The 4,929-nt window shown below is 38.8% G+C and overlaps 1 pseudogene across 1 annotated transcript; it reads left to right on the forward strand.

Moving 5' to 3' along the window:
• The first annotated feature begins 4,027 nt into the window (after positions 1 to 4,027).
• SARC_30193 lies at positions 4,028 to 4,113 on the forward strand (annotated as a pseudogene). The gene has a single exon. The product of its transcript is annotated as a tRNA-OTHER (tRNA).
• Positions 4,114 to 4,929: the final 816 nt, after the last annotated feature.

A 4,929-nucleotide genomic window follows, 5' to 3' on the forward strand; every position in this document is an offset into this window, starting at 1 on the left:
ATATACTTCCTGCTCTATTTTCACTACTATTGATTGAGTTATCCGCAGTATGTTCTCGCAGTTCATATCTCCTATATAACCATTTTCATCGCTTTTCTCGTCTTCAATGAAAGGTGAGTCACAAGTATACTAACGAATTTACTTTTGAAGGATTATCGCCAGCGTCGTACTAACTGATGATAGTCTCTTAGTGAAATTTCTCAGGATACATCCCAATTGAATGATGCGAATGTTATTTTTGGGAATCAGGTTTGCTCATTTTGTAAATTTTTTTCCAAGTGAAATTTATCACATCTCTCCTGCTCTATTTTCTTTCTCATGTAATATTAGGCAACTGATACGATAGGCTACAGTTCATAATACAATTAGACAACCCAATAGCTAGTGACCGTGCAGAGCACAAGATACACAGTATGATTTATGAACCGATACGACACATATGTAAACTTTTCTCAGCTGCCTCGGAACCCGTGCTATCAATGGACTGTAAACATGGCTCCTACTTCGTCATTAGAGTATAGGGTATCAGGGCATAGAAGCGTATATGTGTACATTCGGAGTTTTATCATCATTGCATAGTAGAATCGAATCGAATTGAGACGGTGTAAATATTCTCTCATAACTAATTTTATGTATAAATGCGTACGTTTACTTTCAAATCCGTACTCTGTATGCGGACAATTTCATTATTAAGAAGATTGTTTTATTTGCTCTGTCCTATCGTGACTGTATCAAACAAATATGGCGATCGTTCACAAATAGCCGCAACATATGGTCATATGGGACAGTCACGACCAGACTGAATACCGGGGTACAAATTTTAATGCAATACGTACACTGTATGGGATTTGCTATGTTATTCAAGTCTAACAGGTCACTATTATAAACACATTCAGAGCAGCAAAAAATCATACGAGTGTCTGATATTTGTATGTGTATTTGTTGGTGTAAATACTAATGAAGTTTATGTGGTCGTGCAAGTAAAGCAGAAACAAGACAGTAAATCGCTTGTGTCGTCCACGTGTATGTATGCCCAGCGTGAGCATCGATTTTACTACTGGTCAATCCGTTGTCTATTTATTGTCTGTGGGTTTTGGTTGCATTCTTTAAACGACCTGAATATGAGCGTATCTATTAAACCAAAATGAACTTGCAAATATCGAACTGTCCATTTTAGTTTATACCCAATTTACTATGATTAGCTAGACTGACTGTGCCGCGTTTATATTACATGCAAACATATGCTCTCAAGCACGTATATCTGTCTTGCGAGGCCTTATTGTGCTGTTATTTCAACTGCGAGGGAGTGATGTATCGTATTTGATCGAAATGATCAGTTATTTCTAATACCGAAATGATAGCAAAAAAGCATTGGTTCGCGATATTGTGCTGATCTGTGGAGCTATATGGTCCGTATGAACTTTAATCTTCCTTGCATTCGTAATAATTTTGTGCCGTGGCGTCAAATAGCACGAGAATGGTCTATAAGTTTCCTCGATTTATATGATAGTCTCTGTGTTTTGATTTGTATGACACAATAAAACCGGTTATCGCGCACAATATCAAATCACACGAGAGTTTGATAAAGCAGGCTTATATTCTATGAGATAATCTGTGTGTGTAGTGATTGATATGAAAATAAACAAGGCCTGTTGTCGCGCATAATATCAAATCATACGTCATTTTGATATCGAAATAGTTTCGGTTTTTAACCCAATTGTAGCCAGCTCTTTTAAATTGATAAGAAACTAAAGTATTCTCAAAGGATAAAATACCAATATCAGTTTATGAAAGCAGACTACAATTGATATTACATGAGGCGCCATACAGTTCATTTTAACTCACTACACTAACTTTCAATGCGCAAAGAATATCCGGGGGAGGGGGGGGGAGGGGTCAAGGGCTGTCAGTCATGTAAACGCGTTGAAACAGTCACTCTTCTACAACTAGGCAGTGTATATATTAGATAAAAATTATGCACCTGAATATTTCACTATGAATTGAAAGCGGTGCGGAAATTAACATCATAATCATCAGGATCACTATACTTAGTGGCAGAATCGGTTAGTTTTTGCGAGCAACAAAGCTCTAAAACTTCATAAAGTGGCCGAACCAATATTGAAAAAAATCTTCACTGTATGCGGTAACCTGGAAAGTCGTCAACGACTATACACTTATATATGGCGTGTCTCGAGGTAACAAGATGTCAATATGTTGTTCTGGAAAATAATAGAGGTCACCGCGAAAGAATGTAAAGGTTCTCTCTATAAATGGCCACATCAAGAGTGTTATTCACTAAACGTCTGGTAACCTTCACAGACTATCAGGCACTCTATTTAGCTCTAAAACTTCACCACCAGTGTGTGCTGCCGTGGCAGAATCTAATGTACGATCATCAAGCAGAATACGAAGTCTTGAAACGCCCCGCATATAGGTAATTCCATTCCAATTCAAAGATATAACGGGATACCGTTTCCAACTAATGTCGGTAGAGTTGTTGTTTCGCCTGATCGTGTATCGAGATATAGGGGTTTTTTTTTTGCTTATAAATGATATTTTAGATGAAAACAAGCACATTACACCCGTGACAAGAAGTTGAGCCTTTCTCGCTATAGCAGCATTTACACGCTCTCGCTCAGATATTCACTGTAGCAAAAGTTCGGGGTGTTTTCTTCCAATCTGTCCGCGACAACTGGTATAATTGCCCTGGGATTAGTTTAAGTTCAAAAGCATCTGTGCACTATCGCTTCACCTGCAGATCGTTACAGCGCTTTCCACAACATTCGTGTATTTGCAATTACTATTATATCGCGGATGTTGAGGCTGATTGACTAATTGAGAGCACAAACGGTCAGTAGAACATGTAAAGTGGCCGAACCAATATTGAAAAAAATCTTCACTGAATGCGGTAACCTGGAAAGTCGTCAACGACTATACACTGATATATGGCGTGTCTCGAGGTAACAAGATGTCAATATGTTGTTCTGGAAAATAATAGAGGTCACCGCGAAAGAATGTAAAGGTTCTCTCTATAAATGGCCACATCAAGAGTGTTATTCACTAAACGTCTGGTAACCTTCACAGACTATCAGGCAATCTATTTCCGGAGCAGTTCCTCAGATGAAATATCGCACCTATATCAAGTACCACATTGATTGATAGCTTTGTATTATTGGTTTTGTATTTTTTATTATATCTTTGATCAACTATTAGGTCGCCCTCATTCAAGGTTGCATATCGCTCATATTTACCGCAATCTTCGATCTAATAGTATGCGTCTACACAGTTATATATTGACTAAATAGCCAGTTATAGGATTATATGATTTGATGCTGATGTATATCACATAATCATAAGACTTAACACACAAACATTGCCACTGACTATCGGCGTAACTGGCAGTCTGTTGAGAAAATGATATCTACGATAGATATTCAGTCCTGAACTGCTATCTCGAGATACAAAGTGATGGCTAGAAAGTAGAAGTTCTCCTGTGTTCGCAGTACATCAACTAAACAGCACTAGATATTTCTTTTGGAAGTTGAATATGTACCAGTTTTGTTGTCTCAATTTCACCAGTAGCTCCTTGTTCAACCGTAACGGCAGGGACCGCCGTGTATTAGATCAGATGATGCGAACGGTCACGTGTCAACGAGTTAAAAGCTGAGCACTGCCGCTACATCAGCGGCGTGGTAGTTGACAGCAAATAATGTGTGCCTGTGCTATCAGGTATGGCATGATCATGTTTACACACACTACGAGACACTCGCTTATCATCACATCTAGGCACTGCAACGTTATATCCCCGTCGTTTACCATACATCACCTTTGCCCAATTGGGTTCCCCTGAACAAACCATCCAGAACAGAAGATTGGGGTTAGTTAGTCTTCATTAATCCCCGATCGACTGTGAGGACTGGACTCGCTCGAAAAATTTATGACAATCGCTGTGAGACATCAGGGGTACAAACATCTTCAAATACCCTAAGATATATATTATTACATTAATCAATCACATCATATTCCAAGTGGATTAGTTCAATGGCAGAACATTGCTTTGTGGGTTGTACTAACGAATCAGCAAAAATGGGAGTTCGATTCTCCCATCTACGATTTTTTTGTGCTTTCGACCGGAATATTATTGTCATTGCACATTAGGCTTGTAGTCATGAACATACTTGGTAAGAGATATTCGATACTTGGAACAGGAATCTATATACATCTCAATTCGCAAAACATAGTGTTCAGATAATAATCAATGAATGTGCAACGGTTCCCCTGGTATGAAAGGAGTACGGTGATATATAATTCTCTTTGCGTAATGACTACAGGCCGAGCTCCTGACTCAGCTTATCTCGCGGTTGTGCATCAAGCAAACCGTAGATTACCATATCTTATAAAACTTTAAATCCCCAACATTGACAAGACCGTATATAGATGGGTATCGATAGGATAGTTGCTGATGAATGACAGATGTTGTCGTCAGCGGGTCGTATTACAGCATTATAGTCGGCTGTCTTCCAAGGCCCAGCTTCGTTGGAAAATCACCAGCGTTACATATTATGCACAATCACGACACGTATATGTCTTCCTATTCTCAACAAGATATTCTTCTTCGACAGTTGAAATAAACTGGATCGACTAAGCGTATTCAGATATTTATTGTTTTTTTTTGGCATACAAGTTGTGACACAAGGTGAGCAACAGTATTCGTGTTCTGTTATCCAACATATCCAAAACACGCACAACGCACGTACATCTGAGTTGTTATTACGACAGACAGCCTAGTCTGAGCACAGCCACAGGATTCCCATGATGCCCGAAAGCACAATGACGCTTGCCAATAACTATATAGTTTGCATACCTCTCTTCAAATCTATTCCAACCCCTATTAGGAACTTTTTTCGATTTATACTATTTTGCTCTTAT

Source organism: Sphaeroforma arctica (assembly GCF_001186125.1).
Source record: "Sphaeroforma arctica JP610 unplaced genomic scaffold supercont1.791, whole genome shotgun sequence".
NCBI lineage: Eukaryota > Ichthyosporea > Ichthyophonida > Sphaeroforma > Sphaeroforma arctica.